Raw genomic sequence first — 16468 nt, forward strand, 5'->3', positions numbered from 1 at the left:
ACAATCACCAATAAGAGACCTAAAGAATATGGCTGCCTAAATATGGTTCCCAATCAGAGACAACGATAAACATCTGCCTCTGATTGAGAACCACTCTAGGCAACCATAGACTTACCTAGAGTACTACTCTAACCACAATCCCATTACTACACACAACCCCAGACAAATCAAACCACATAAATCCCCATGTCACACCCTGGCCTAACCAAAATAATAATGAAAACACAGAAATACTAAGGCCAGGGCGTGACAACACTACAAAAAGTGAGTTTGGTCACCAATTAGCTGAGTCATCATGCTCCGAAAACACCTTATTGTACATGAGCATGCCTGCAGGAGAGGGAGAGAGAGAGAGACGGAACACTGGCTAGCAGACCTAATCCCCTTATTAAAGCTGAGTCTGAACTTGCATTCCAAATGGCACTCTATACAGTGCACTACTTTTGACTAGACCCCTATGGGCCCTGGTCAAAAGTAATGCATTGTATAGTGAATAGCGTGCCATTTGAAATGCAGTCTGGATCTCCTCGACACAATTATACAGATGAGTTTCCACCGTTCCACTGTGCTTGAGGTTACGGTAAAGCCACTCACATGGAGTGGGCTTACGACTGCTCCTCTTCGCCTCAGCCTCTGAGAGAGGGGATTCCCTGCTAGTATGAATGGGCCATGATAAAGTCCTCTTTTTCAATATGTCTAAGTCCTCTTCTGAAAGTATTACTTTCTTTGTCTCCCCAAGTTAGGCAAACAGAGTAGTCACATAAACACGTGGTGCATAAATATCATATGTCAAATCATACTAAACTCGCTTGCCAGGCTTCACGGTTCCGGATGCTGAATACATGCAAGAATATGGCAGCTGGCCGTAAGACTCACATTCTCCTATAACTTCAAATATATACAACCTGAAGTATATACACTGAGTGCACAAAACATCATGAACACCTTCCTAATATTTAGTTGCACCCTTTTTCCCCCTCAGATCAGCCTCAATTCGTCGGGGCATGGACTCTACAAAGGGTCAAAAGCATTCCACTGGGATGCTGGTCCATATACTGTACATGATTCATCAAGCCCTTCTCTGCCAAGGCAGAGTTAAAGGAAGATGTAAGTATGCATTTCACCTGTTCTTCTCAGCGCATGTGATAAATACATTGATTAGATTGTATGACAGAAGATATTTGTCACCATCTTGAGGCCTTTTCTACCTCTTTCAGGGCCGTGACAATTAAATAAATACGTGAATGTCATGCAACTTCAGACCGTCTAACACCAATATAGCTTTTGTTGAGCAAGCAAATATCGCCATCAAGTTGACATACATCAATTCACTTTTATTCATTTACATTATTTCTACTATAATATAAAGCTCCATAATGAATATCTTAATACTGCACTATGGATATCATTATATACCCTTATAGAAGTCATAAAATTACTAAGCCTAGTTCATACCCTTCGTGTGCAACACAAGAACGCTTCACAAAATGCTGATCCTGCGTTCTTGTGTCGAGCTTTTTTTGTGTAGCTGCTTGTAGTTATTTCTTGTGTACGTATGTAGGGTATAAACTACGCTTTAGTCCCATATCATCAAATGAATACCTAAATTAAAATGAAAAATTCTGAAAGATACAATATTAATCAAAATCTGCAATACAAATGCTTTATTAAAACAACCATTAAAAAGTATGTAAGTGATTGAAAAAACAAATACATAGTTCCTCAAAGGCCAAAAAGTTTAGCACCACTTTCTTAATCGTAAGAGTAGAAGCTGCTGTCGGCCTTCCCTCCTTGTCATTTTTTAATTTAGGCTAAATATCTACATCAAATTTAGAGGCTGCAATGGACGTGGATCAATGATTACAATAGGGAGAGGGCATCAGATGTACAGCACATCTAGTCAATTGGTTGGGCTTCTTAGCTTATCTTCCTAATCACAGGAGAAGCTGTAGATGTCTGAATGACATTTAGAAGCTCACATTCCTAGTTACAGGAGTGGGAGCTAATAAGGGATCAAAAGACCCAGATGGAATTTTGGTGTTGACTAGCCTATAGTGGATCTTCCATAAGGAGTTTAAACTAATGGTAATCTAGTCCACTGACAGCCTGGTTCAAATATAGCAGCATTAGGGGATTCAAAATGAAAACAGAAATGAACAACAAAAATAAAAATGTTGTATTGAGGCCAGTTGTGGTGTCCTCCTCAGATGTAGCCTGGCAAAAGCAACTGACATGGGCTGCACGTCATCCAGGCTACCCATCAGAGGACCCAGAGGACTTGCAGGTGACCAAGTGTTTCCAGGCCTTCTGGACTCCCCAGAAGAAGTCCCGGATGCCTTTCCTCATCTTGGATAATTTAACTGGCAAGAAGATGAAAATATGTAAGAATTTCAGATAGACAATTGTCTGAAAAAACAATAATGTATTACTTCTTTATACTTCTTTATAATTGTCAAATAAGAACATTTCCCACCAGGAATACTCACTCATAGGTGGAGAATCCACAAGCAATGTACATCTCTGGCTGGTTTGTAGTGTCTGTAAGGACAATGCTATGTTGGACTGATCAGAATTCAAGGATGCACAATTCAACTTCAATTTCACTTCCTTTACATATTCCTATAATTATACAACTATACTTACTGGTGCCAATATCAAAAAGCACAACCAATGACCATTCAAGAGTAATCTGAGCTTGTCTTACCTTTCTGTTGGTGGCATAATTGCACCCCCTCAGATTCCAAATCCTCCACATCATCACTGCATGAGTCTTCAAGGTCTTGTAGCTTGTGAGAAACAATGACAGAGACAATGGAAAGCATCTCCTGATCCTCAAATAAATCGTCAATTTTCAAGGAGCGTTTTAAACGCTTGACCTTCCCAAGGTCAGTGGAGATGGCATCTGCCAGCTTCGATGTCATCTTAGAATTGAAACTTTTTTGCTGCCTTTCCATTTCCTCAATCAGATATTTGGCCACCTCCTCATCGAACAATCGGATCAGCTCAGTCACCAGATCACTGATCTGGATGCGCTGACGCTTGTTGGTCCTTTTTGGCATACGGCATATCTTCTTTACAAGCTTCATTAGGACTTCTTCTAATATAAGCTCCCTAATGAAGCTGGTGGAACCGGATGTCACTTGTGTCGTGGAAATTTCCTCTATTTACCAAATCATGAGAGCAAACCACAACACAAGTCAGAGTTAGTTATCAAAGTCCATCTTTAATTATATGAGCTCTATCACAACCCTGTGACTCTCAGATCAATTCAGTGTCTATCAATGAATTCTCTGAGAGCCCCACTACCTTGCAACTGAGATCCTTTAATAGCAAATAACACACATAGTCAGACAGCATAGACATAAATCGTTCAGCTTTGTCTCCTTACTCAAACCCAGAACCATAAACCAACCCTCCATATCAACAGGCATATATCAAATTGTCATTTAGATACAACCAATTCTAAATACAACCAAACCTGGACAAGCTCACGGAGAGCATAGAATTATTCCAGACACTGCCATCATCCTCTCCCCGATGGGAAAAGTAGGGAGTGACTGGCACACAGACACAGTGGAGCAAAAGATATGTTTACACATGATGACACATTGACCTCTCCCCTCTCTGCGGCCCATGCAACTTAGTCTTGACATAGAACAGATACTGCAACCCTGCCACAGTATTATACAAAAATAACATTCTTGATGAGAAATAACTTTCAAACATATGATGAATATAAAACATCTTACCTATGTTACCAACCAATTCTGATTATTCCCCAACACTTGTTCCACAGTGGATCACTCCGGCTGTTCAATCTCAGTCTTCATGCTGCTCTGCTCAGCTTTCTTATTCAAAGATTCACGGGTTGTCATTTCATTAAACAAGGCTGTCAATTCTTTCAAGTTGAGTGTAGAGTCCAGATTTTTGGTGCCTTGAAGTTTGGATGGTGCATCCATAATTCCGCTCGTGACAAGACAGACAATGTCCTTGTGCAGCTTGGGTGCCTTGTGGCACATTATCTTCTGTAGGGCTTCCTCTGTGCCATAGCGTTGCATCAACTTTCTATGCACAGACAGCACCAACTGAAAGATGTCTGTTGCCTTCAGGCAGACATTTGCTTCCCTCCACCTGTTAGTCACCCTCACCCACAGAGCACTGGACAGCTTGTGGTCACATCCTCAACTAGGGTCCAGCTGGCCAGTTTATCCTGGGTCCGAGGAACAATCAGAGACCGCAGCCGGACAATGATATCCATCACCGCCTCTACATGAACAATAATATACACCGGTTGGGATGCCTTCACCTCAGCCGAGCCACATCGGCCCTTAACCATGACCTTGTCCTTGTCTGTCCTTAGGCAGATGTCTGAGGAGAGTGGCCTGACAGAGACTTTGGGTACGATTGAACCCAGACGGTTGACTTCCCTGGTGACATTTCTCGCAATGGCTGTTGTCATCTCCCGCGGCTCAAAGCTCGCCTCAGAGCATCAGGAGAGCCCATGTGCTCCTCCAGCTCTCTGCAGAGGGCTCTTACAATCCTTGCATTTGAGGGGTGGGAGTACGGCGTCTTGAGATCGTTGGTCTTTTCCAATGCTGAGGTAACGTCTGGGGAATCGGACATGTCCCGAAGGACAGAAACCACCATGTCCATTGCCACATCAGAGAGAGTGGTGGTTGGGGATGACACAGGTGATGCAAAGTCCTCTGAGTCAAGCTCATTCCCATGAAGCAGCTTGGTGTGGAATGTAGACTGGGAGAGTCCTTGTCGGAGGTCTCAATCATACAGGATTCAATTTCACTAAAGCCCCTCTGACCATGATGTTTGTCTCAGAGTCATCGGGTACATGGTTCTCTTTGAGAGGTTTGATACCTGCCTCACACAGCTCTTTCAGATGGATGTTCTCGGAAGACATCACTGCTTCTTGAATAGTAGGTGGTTGATTGTCTATGGTTGTAGCCATGATTGTCCTTACCATCAGAGGACAAAGCTTCGCAACCAGTTCATATTGTAGCTTAAAGTTCTGATCGGATGTCGTGCATGGGTACCTCAGGGATGTCAAGGCCTTGAAATAGCATCTTCCATACCAATTTGCCCACTACACCCTCCAGTAGGCAATTAGTAGGGCTCAGGGTCTCATTTCCTCTGCCACTGGTGCTGGAAGGTAACTCTTGCTTCTTGTGAAGGCCATTCATGGCAACTCCTCCACTGCAATCGTGTGCACAACCACATTGACGTCGTTGGTGTGGCGTCCAATCAAAAACTTCTTATAGGTTGTGTAGTATCCTTAAAGGCTTCTTAGAGTTACAACTCATGAGACTTAAGTACAGTTTAGTATTTGATTGTAACTTAGAATTACATTCTTTGATGCACCTGGCTTAAACTACCTGAAGCTTTCTTAATCATAGTTATATAGTCAGACATAGGAAATAGCTACGGTTAGCGGAAAGCAAACCCCTGTCTTGAGTCAATACTGCCATCTATTGGTAAACATAAATATACCAGGTTACTACAGGTTGGGTCTGTGACATATTGTAAAACACCCCCGCCTGTCTTTAAGTTCTGAGCTTTATCTCCAAATGTCCTATCCAGAAGACACAATACTGACTCAGATAGTGGGTCAGTGATCTCCTGGAGCTCTAGGCTGCTCTCAACTTCGAAGGGGCTGAGGCTGCAGCTGAGCTGTAATAAGAAGCCTGCAGCTCTCTCTTCGACTCCAATTTGTCATGCAGCTTTGGATATAAGGCATCTGCAATTGAGTCTGTGAGCCGCTCATCCAAATTAACAGAGAAAATCATTTTCAGGCTTTTGTTGGAAGCCTCCTCTTTGGTTTTCCTCAGGATGTCCCGCACAGTTTCCCTTGGGGCAGAACCAGAAGTGCAAGCATGTCCATTGGATGGTGTCTGGGTGGCAGTAAGGGATTCCTTGATCAAGAAACTCTGGAGTTCGGTGGCCACTTCCTGAGACATCTCCCTTCTGATCTTCAGAACAGCAGGTGTCAGTGTAGCTTTCTCTGAGGTCAAAGGTGTCAGAACTCTGGTCAGAGTTGAGGGGCATCTGAGATGATCACCCATACCCTCTAAGTCATCAGAGCAGGACACCGTGGCAACTTTAAATAAAACCGAACTAATAAGGTTATGAGCCACAGCAGATGATTTTGCTGATGCTGCCTGGAGTGTCTCTGAACTAAGCTGATTGGAGGCAGCCATCTTTGTTGTTACCCTGGTAATGATGTTACTCACAGGCTTGATGGAGTAGCTCATAAACTGGGATCTCAGGCTTTCAAAAACTCCCTTCACTCTTTCTGCCTTCAGGTCTTTGTCAGTGGCAAATACACACGACAGCATGGAGAGATACAGGGAGAGGAAAGCGCAAGGATGAAGTGTCCCCTCAAGGCGCCTCCAAGAGGGCCAACAGACACACATTGCAGTATTTCGCTGGATGACGAAGAACAACTGGATGAGAGATCAAGCAGCTCCTCCTCCAAAGTCAGAGAGGAGGAAATAATTCCCTCCATTTTCAGGACAGAGATAACATCCGCAAGTCTTGAATCTACAAGGTCCTCACCTAGTGGGCTACTCCTTAAGTGGCTGACAAACACCCTTGTAGGAGAATGGGAGACTGTGGTGGGAGATGGAGAGCCCTCACCATTCACCAAGACTGGGAGATGACGCAACATACAAGTCCGCCAGCCCGCTCAATAATGGAGGGGAGGGAAACATCCAAAGGGGCTGGAGGTGTCACACTCCCTCCTTGGCCATTTCTATCTTGGCTGAGGCAGATCGACGAGACCTCAGTAGCAAATTGATTCTCCCGCACAGGGCTGTTGCTCGAGTCAGGTCCAGGAACAGTTGAAATAAAGCTCACAGCCAGGGAGCAAGGAATGTCACTCATTCTGTCTAAAAGCTTGCTGGAGCCAGAGGAGGTGCTCCTGGCTGACCCCTGCCTGGGAGGCATGTCAGTGGCTGAGAGTTTCAAAGTGGTAGACACCAGGGAGCTTCTGCTAGATGAGCCCTGGCTGGAGGGGAAGCTGTTGGATGAGGAGAAACTGGCTAAGGTCTGTTTGAAGGGGATGACATGTCCATGACTAAAATGACATATCATATCTGGGCTAGCTGAATGTGCTGTGCAGCCCACTACAGCAGATGGGGGTTCATAGACATCAGTGGCAGTACATTGTATGTCAGATTGTGGCCTGGCAGACTGTGACATAGCAAATTGTGGCGTAGCAGAACATGGCCTAGCAGCCTGGAGGTTCTCAGTAGAGACCTGATTGGAGGCTGAGTGAGCTCGGTCCTCGCTGGATAGGGAAGTACTGCTGCTAGAGTCACATCCAGGAACATTTGAAATGGAGTTTACGGTCAGGGAGCAAGGAATGTCACTTCTACTGTCTGAAAGCTTGATGGAGCACGAGGAAGGGAGGCTGCTGGAGGGGAGGTTGGTGTTGGTCTCTTCGCTGGAGAGTAAGGAGGAGAAAGGGGCCAAGGTCAGTTTGACAGGGATGACATGCCCATGACCTACCACAGCAGATAAGGTTCCAGAGTAGTCAGTGGCAATAGGTGGTTTCGCAGATTGTGGTTTAGCAGATTTTAGTTTAGCAGGTGGTGGTTTATCAGATTGTAGTTTAGCAGATTGTGGTTTAGCAGGTGGTGGTTTAGCAGATTGTGGTTTACAAAGTGGTGGTTTAGCAGATTGTGGATTATCAGATGGTAGTTTAGCAGATGGTGGTTTGGCAGGTGGTGGTTTGTCAGATTGGGGCCTGGCAGATTTTGGCCTAGTAGAACGTGGCCTAGCAGCCAGGAGGTTCTTAGTAGAGATCTGACTGGAGAAAGAGTGTGCTCATTCCTCACTGGACAGAGAACTGCTGCTACAATAAGTCTGGACAGCAGTGACTGGTTCATCAATGGAGATTGGGGAGGAACCACTGTCAAGACTCTGAGTGAGACAGATCACATTGACTTTGGAGAGTAGGGAGGTACAGCTGACAGAGCCCTGGGTTGAATCTTCGTTGGTGTCTTTTCTGATGGGGAGCATACTCTCTGCAGTACTTTCTGAAGCTCTTAGCCTTTTTAGGTCAACCAAGGCAGGGATCAGGATGCTATTTACCTCCTCCAATACTGAGCTCGTTATGTGCCCAATCATGAGCAGCAAGTCCTTAACAGTAATCTGTATTTGTGAACATCAACAGAATTGATTAAGATTTACAGTATGTTGGAAATCAAAACACATGTTAATACATATCAAATTATTTAAAAAAGAAAATATAACAAGTATACCTTTCTTTCTTTTCTAGCAATCACTCTATATCAAATGTGTGGTCTCCATTGTTGCAACTTAATCATCTTCCTCATCTAGACTTTTTACATTTACCAAAGTGGCAAACGCATATCATATCATCCAAATACAGTGGCGAGACAAAGTATATGAACCCTATTGGAATTAGCGGAATGTCTGCATAAACTGGTCATAAAATTAGATTTAATCTTCATCTAAGTCACAACAACAGATTAACACATTCTGTTTAAACTAATAACACACAAATGAGTGTATTTTTCTTGTCTATACTGAATACATAATTTATACATTCACAGTGTAAATTGAAAAAATTATTTGAACCCCGAGGCTAATGACTTCTCCAAAAGCTAATTGGAGTTAGCTAACCTGGAGTACAATCATTGAGATGAGATTAGAGATGTTGGTTAGAGCTGTCCGCCCTAAAAAGAAATCCCAAAATTTGAGTTTGCTATTCACCAGAAGCATTGCCTGATGTGAACCATGCCTCAAACAAAAGAGATCTCAGAAGACCCAAGATTAAGAATTGTTGACTTGCATATAGCTGGAAAGGGTTACAAAAGTATCTCTAAAAGCCTTGATGTTCATCACTCCACGGTTAGACAAATTGTATATAAATGGAGAAAGTTCAGCACTGACGCTACTCTCCCTAGGAGTGGCCGTCCTGCAAAGATGACTTCAAGAGCACAGCGCAGAATGCTCAATGAGGTTAAGAAGAATCTTAGAGTGTTAGCTGAAGACTTAAAGAAATCTCTGGAACATCCTAACATCTCTGTTGACGAGTCTACGATACGTAGGAGGACACCACAGAAGAAGCCACCGACTGTCCAAATAAAAACATTGCTGCACGTTTGAAGTTCACAAAAGAGCATCTGGATGTTCCAGATTCTGTGAAGAGATTAAACTAAAGTTGAGTTGTTTGAAAGGAACACACAACATTGTGTGGAGAAAAAAAAGCAACGCACACCAATATCAAAACCTCATCCCAACTTTAAAGTATGGTAAAGGGAGCATCATATCATGGTTTGGAGCTGCTTTGCTGCCTCAGGGTCTGGACAGCTAGCTATCATCGATGGGAAAATTAATTGCCAAGTTAATCAAGACATTTTGCAGGAGAATGTAAGGCTGTTCGCCAATTGAAGCTCAACAGAAGTTGGGTGATGCAACAGGACAACGACCCAAAACACCGAAGTAAATCAACAACAGAATGGCTGCAACAGAAGAAAATATGCTTTCTGGAGTGGCCCAGTCAGAGTAGGGGACCTCAACCCGATTGAGATGCTGTGGCAGGGCCTCAAGAGAGCGGTTCACACCAGACATCCCAAGAATATTGCTAAACTGAAACAGTTTTGTAAAAAGGAATGGTATAAAATTCCTCCTGACCGTTGCGCAGGTCTGATCTGCAACTACAGAATACAATGAGGTTATTGCTGCCAAAGTAGGGTCAACCATTTATTAAAACCAAGGGTTCACAAACTCAGCAAAAAAAGAAATGTCCTCTCACTGTCAACTGTGTTTATTATCAGCAAACTTAACATGTGCAAATAATTGTATGAACATACAAGATTGAACAACTGAGACATCTTCTTAAGGCTAGGGGAACCCCTCGACAACATCCGCTGAAATGGCAGAGATTTCGCAAAATTCTAAAACATTTTTCAGAAATATTTAACTTTCATACATTCACAAGTGCAAAACACCAAATTAAAGCTTAACTTCTTGTTAATCTACCCATCGTGTCCGATTTTAAAAAGGCTTTACAGCGAAAGCACACCATACGATTATGTTAGGTCAGCGCCTAGTCACAGAAAAACATTCAGCCATTTTCCAGCCAAAGCGAGGAGTCACAAAAAGCAGAAATAGAGAAAATGAATCACTAACCTTTGATGATCTTCATCAGATGGCACTCATAGGACTTCATGTTACACAATACATGTATGTTTTGTTCGATAAAGTTCATATTTATATCCAAAAATCTCAGTTTACATTGGCGCGTTATGTTCAGTAATGTTGTGCCTCGAAAACATCTGGCGAATTTGCAGAGAGCCACATCAATTTACAAAAATACTCATCATAAACTTTGATGAAAGATACAGGTGTTATGCACATAATTAAATATATGCTTCTCCTTAATGCAACTGCTGTGTCAGATTTCAAAAAAGCTTTACGGAAAAAGCACACCATGCAATAATCTGAGTACAGCGCTGTCACGGTGCTGACTTTTGCCCGATACCCACAGCAAAAGCCTCTACCCCATCCTCTGGCTGGGCAGAGTACTTTAGGATTTTAGTTACTTCGGTGTAACAAGGGCCTAGCCGTGTGGCCCTACAAACCCTTCTATTTATTTGTAATGGCCCTTCGCGTGAGTTGGGTTTGTTCCTTCGTTCACGTTGTCACTCCCTTTATTTCCCGGTCTAGTATGGGGCCTTGGATAAAAGTACTCTTCTAGTATTCTAAGTTTATAGATTCTTCCTATACTCCCTTACCTTGTGTCTTCTTTTCTTATATATCAATACCTAATAACTAATCTTCTGTTAGTTATTATGCTCGTCAGCTGGTAGTCTCTTGGAAACTAGTATTGTTATATGTATTGACTCTCCTAAAAATATATTATTGTCCACACAATGAAATATTCTTTAGTGCAATCACTTTAACCAGGGTCACTTTCTGTTCAGTGAGAGTGTCAACGGCGTTTGCTCTCCAGATCGTTACTCTGGCCTAGTTGTCAAAGTTTCAAGCTTTTATTAAGTCACTCTGTTTTTTGTCTTATACACGTTATTACAATTCAATGGTTATACAGTTTCTCAATACAACAATAATGCTCAATCAATCCTTAAAGCGTTATGCTATGCAGGATACTTATTGCTAGACAGCTTAAGCACTTCTCAATATAAACCCTTATATAAAACTTATTGAGAACACAATTACCTTAATTATGATTCAGCTCCTTCAGTCACCTTCCCGTAATTGGTTTCTCAGCAATATAAATTTTATCTAATCAATTATTACTTCCAGATTCCAATTCCTTATACTGGGGGCGGCAGGGTAGCCTAGTGGTTAGAGCGTTGGACTAGTAACCGGAAGGTTGCAAGTTCAAACCCTCAAGCTGACAAGGTACAAATCTGTCGCTCTGCCCCTGAACAGGCAGTTAACCCACTGTTCCTAGGCTGTCATTGAAAATAAGAATTTGTTCTTAACTGACTTGCCTGGTTAAATAAAGGTAAAATAAAAAAATCTACTGTATAAACACTAGATGCACTATTGTAAAGTGGCTGTTCCACTGGATGTCATAAGGTGAATGCACCAATTTGTAAGTCGCTCTGGATAAGAGCGTCTGCTAAATGACTTAAATGTAAATGCCTTCTACCATGTAGCTGGTTTTTAACTTTTGACCGTTTGAGGTATTTGACCTTTCTTGACCCTGTATTAATTCTGGTGCTGATCCCCCAAGGATAGACCACCTTTATTGAGAGATGGGTAATGCAATTCGTATGTATTCCCTCCGTCAAGCAGGTTCATCTGTCCTTTCTCTGGATAAGCTTTTCTTCAGAAATAAATATTTTGTAAGGTAAAACCGTCCGTCAAACTTTTAGTCAAAGTTAATCCTGGACAAATGGAGTATGGCAAAAAGTAATTTACCTGTGATGATTCTCAATATGAAGTATCTCTCATATTGTAGCGAGGATCACAAGTTTCTCATGATCCCCCTTTATATACCTTTTACTGGGAAAGTGACTGTGGCTGTTACAGTTCCTACACAGCACTAATATCTGTCAAAGCTTTGCTGGTGTGTTCTTGTCAGTTGATCACTCCAGGCTTAAATCCACCAGCACTTTAGTCCATAGCTCCTCCTTCGTGTTGCAGTCATTTTTCATTACATCCGCATACCAGTCTCCTATTCTGGGGTCCTCTTGTGGTGCACCTGTCAGTGTAGGGAAGTTAAGGAGTTCAGCTTCCTCTGGCTCCCCCTGGTGTTCTCTCTTTATGTCTTGCACAGTCCATGGTTCCGATATTTTCCATGGATGAGGTTCGGCTGCCACTACTTCCAGTGAGGGAGTGGGCAGATCCCTTTTGCGTTTTGCTACAGCGCTCAGACACAAAAACAAGCGATACAGATACCCGCCATGCTGTGGAGTCAGTAAAAGTCAGAAATAGCGTTATAAATATTCACTTACCTTTTGATGATCTTCCTCAGAATGCACTCCCAGGAATTCCAGTTCGACAATAGATGTTCGTTTTGTTCGATACAGTTCATCTTTATGTCCAAATACCTCCTTTTTGTTAGCGCGTTTAGTTAACCAATCGAAATTCACAAGGCGCGGTCAAGTCCAGACGAAAGTCCAGATGAAAAGTCAAAACAGTTCTATTACAGTTCGTAGAAACATGTCAAACGATGTATAGAATCAATCTTTAGGATGTTTCTATCATAAATCTTCAATAATGTTTCAACCGGACAATTCCTTTGTCTTTAGAAATTAAAAGGAACGCAGCTCGCTCTCACGGCCGCGCGCATGACTTAGCTCATGGCCTTCTGCCAGACCTCTTAGTCAAACAGCTCTTAATCGTTTCCCCTTCACAGTAGAAGCCTGAAACAAGGTTCTAACGAATGTTGACATCTAGTGGAAGCCTTAGTAAGTGCAATATGACCCAATTTACACTATATAGTAGAAAGGCAATGAGTTGAAAAACTACAAACCTCGGATTTCCCACTTCCTGGTTGGATTTTTCTCAGGTTTTCGCCTGCCATATGAGTTCTATTATACTCACAGACATCATTCATTCAGTTTTAGAAACGTCAGAGTTTTTTTTATTCAAATCTACTAATAATATGCATATATAAGCTTCTGGGCACGAGTAGCAGGCAGTTTACTCTGGGCACGCTTTTCATCCGAACGTGAAAATACTGCCCCCTATCCCAAACAGGATAAACTGAACATGTGGCTAACAGAAATGGAATAATGTGTCCCTGAACAAAAGGGGGGTTCAAAATCAAAAGTAACAGTCAGTATCTGGTGTGGCCACCAGCTGCATTAAGTACTGCAGTGCATCTCCTCCTCATGGACTGCACCAGAGGAGGTTGATTTCCCTGTAACGCACAGCGGTTTGACCGCCTGCAATGACAGCAAGCTCAGTCCGATGATGCTGTGACACACCACCCAAGACCATGACGAACCCTCCACCTCCAAATCGATACCGCTCCAGAGTACAGGCCTCCGTGTAACGCTCATTCCTTCGACGATAAACGCGAATCCGACCATCACCCCATGTGAAACAAAACCATGACCTGTCAGTGAAGAGCACTTTTTGACAGTCCTGTCTGGTCCAGCGATGGTGGGTTTGTGCCCATTGGCTACGTTGTTGCCGGTTTCCTTACAACAAGCCTACAAGCCCTCTTTCCAGCCTCTCTCCGCCTATTGTGGACAGTCTGAGCACTGATGGAGGGATTGTGCGTTCCTGCTGTTACTCGGGCAGTTGTTGTTGCCATCCTGTACCTGTTCCGCTGGTGTGATGTTCGGATGTACCGATCCTGTGCAGGTGTTGTTACACGAGGTCTGCTACTGCGAGGATGATCAGCTGTCCGTCCTGTCTCCCTGTAGCGCTGTCTTAGGCGTCTCACAGTACGGACATTGCAATTTATTGCCCTGGCCACATCTGCAGTCATCATGCCTCCTTGCAGCATGCCTAAGGCACATTCACACAGATGAGCAGGGACCCTGGGCATCTTTCTTTTGGTGTTTTTCAGTCAGTAGAAAGGCCTCTTTAGTTTCCTAATTTTCATAACTGTGACATTAATTGCTTATCGTCTGTAAGCTGTTAGTGTCATAACGACAGATGCATGTTCATTATTTGTTCATGGTTCATTGAACAAGCATGGGAAACAGTGTTTATACCCTTGACAATGAAGATCTGTGAAGTTATTTGGATTTATACGAATTATCTTTGAAAGACAGGGTCCAGAAAAGGAGGCGTTTCTTTTTTTGCTGAGTGTACTTTTTCCACCCTGCACTGTGAATGTTTACACGGTGTGTTCAATAAAGACATGAAAAAGTATCATTGTTGGTGTGTTATTAGTTTAAGCAGACTGGGTTTGTCTATTGTTGTGACTTAGACAACATTTTATGTCCAGGTAATTCCAAAGGGTTCACATACTTTTTCTTGCCACTGTACTTGGATATGGATTTCCCAGGAGATGGGAGACAAGGAAGCAGTAATATGCCTACAGCCCCCAAAGAGTGAAAGCTGGGAACATGTTCATGACCAAAGTGACCTACCACTGACGGGCTAGCTGAATGTGGTGAGCAGGTCATCACAGTAGACAAGGTTCCAGAGTGATCAGAGTCACTGCTAGATCTTTCAGTTGGTGGTCTGGCAGAACGTGGTCTGGTAGTTTGTGGTCTGGCAATATGTGGTCTGGCAATATGTAGCCTAGCAACCTCGAGGTTCTCAGTCGAGATCTGACTGGAAAGAGTGTCCATCGAGGAGGTGGAGTGTCTGAGGGGAGAGTCCATTCCCAGAGGTGTGTGTGTCTCCATGCCCAGGGGTCTCCAATCTCCCATCTGGCTACCAGGCTAAGAGAGACGGGTGAGAAAGAGAGGCAAATGGATGAAGATACCAACAGAAACACTGAGGTCCTACTGCTGCTTAAGCAATTGTGAGTTGATATCAGCCCTAGGAGTGCCGCTGTTCCATCCTTACCTGTCCAATCACCGACCAGCGGATTCGGCGCTCCAGGCGCAGCTCCCTGCACACTTCTCTTTCCAGCTCCTTAAGCCTGAGGCGTCGTTTCACATCCCAAGCCAGTTCGGCCAAGTGACGGTTCTTCCCCTCTTCCATTTCACTCTGAAACCTTCACATACAAGGGAACATAAAACATGATTTACCTTAATTTTTCTACAACTCAAACTGTCCACCATATCTATTTCTTAAGTTATTGCTAGATAGGAGGTCAACGTGATTCCACACCTTTGCTTATGTTTTTTTTTACATTTGAGTAAAAGATTCTAATAACACTCACGTGTTCTTGAAGTAGTTTCTACCTTTGGCAATGAGCCGATCTCTCAATATCCGTCAGTGAGATGTGGGACGGAACCTCCCCTTGTTGCTGCAAGACTAGGAACTGCTTCAAAAGCATTTTCTGAGAGAGAGAGAATAATTTGCACCCTTGCCTTCCACAAGTTCTTCCTGGTCTTGTTACGTGATCAGAAAACCCTTTCCCGGTCCATGAGCGACAGCAAGTTACATACACAGTTGAAATAAAATGCATGGAAAGGTGTCTTACAAAATAGCTTTTGTGTTTTTATAATTGTGCATCGAGAAAGCAGACCACTCTAACCTGCTGGGCACACACACAACACTGCTTCTCCCACAGCAACTGAACTGACTTGATGTAGCTACTGTAGCGATTGTACTCTTTACATGAACACAGCACCTGAAAGGGAGGAGCCACAAAAGAGCCATTTTTAGGGGAAGTTCTTGTGTACAAACACCCAATCCCAAATCTACCTCTAACCGAAACCCCAATATTGATTGAATTTGCCTTTATTTAACCAGGTAAGACATTAAGAACACATTCTCTTTTACAACCTGCACTAACAATGACCATATGTAGATTTGGATTTGTGTAAACTAAGCAAAATGGCAAACATTTCACCTAGCCATCATATCGCTTACACCTGTCCAATTTTCTCAGTTCCATATAAGTGTCACTTTTAGATTTTGGAAAGAAAAGGAAGGTCTGCCTTGCCTTCTCATTTGAGGTGATGAGGCCTTGCTTCACCAGCTGCTTCTTCCTTTCCGGATGGCGGAAAAAACTCTTCAGGTGTTTGTCGTGGAGGCAGTTATAACTAACATCTATGACTCTCATGTTGGGGTCCAACAGGTCAAACCCTGGGGTCTCCTGATGGAGCTTCTTGTAGCTGAATCATAATTAGTTAGGTAACATCGATAAATAAGATGTTTTATTTATCTTCTCTTGTCATTAGAATGTCTTCTTTTGGACTATACTGTTGGCAGTTGCATTTTCATTTCTTCTCTAGGGAAAAGTCACTTGGGGCCCAGAGAGGGGAGAGGTCAGGCTTGTCTTTTACATGTCTGGTAATAGGCAGAATATCAGAAAGGGATATGTCAGGTTTGAACATTGTCTTCATAATGAATATATATGTGAAACCATGTGAAG

At 43.0% G+C, this 16468-nt stretch overlaps 2 long non-coding RNA genes across 2 annotated transcripts in view; one reads left to right on the plus strand and one right to left on the minus strand.

Moving 5' to 3' along the window:
- The window catches only part of LOC135562352 (uncharacterized), a 21769-nt gene extending 17864 nt beyond the window's left edge, over positions 1-3905 (plus strand). The window contains exons 3-4 of the long non-coding RNA XR_010459870.1: positions 983-1107; positions 2208-3905. This is a non-coding gene — a long non-coding RNA (uncharacterized LOC135562352). The remainder of the gene's footprint in view (positions 1-982; positions 1108-2207) is intronic.
- Positions 3906-14298: 10393 nt separating this feature from the next.
- Positions 14299-15245, minus strand: LOC115134652 (uncharacterized). Its single transcript, XR_010459883.1, has 2 exons — positions 14989-15245; positions 14299-14861 (listed from the first exon to the last, which is right to left on the minus strand). It is a non-coding gene; the product is annotated as an uncharacterized LOC115134652 (long non-coding RNA).
- Positions 15246-16468: the final 1223 nt, after the last annotated feature.

The sequence above is a fragment of the Oncorhynchus nerka genome, linkage group LG19 (genome assembly GCF_034236695.1).
Source record: "Oncorhynchus nerka isolate Pitt River linkage group LG19, Oner_Uvic_2.0, whole genome shotgun sequence".
NCBI lineage: Eukaryota > Metazoa > Chordata > Actinopteri > Salmoniformes > Salmonidae > Oncorhynchus > Oncorhynchus nerka.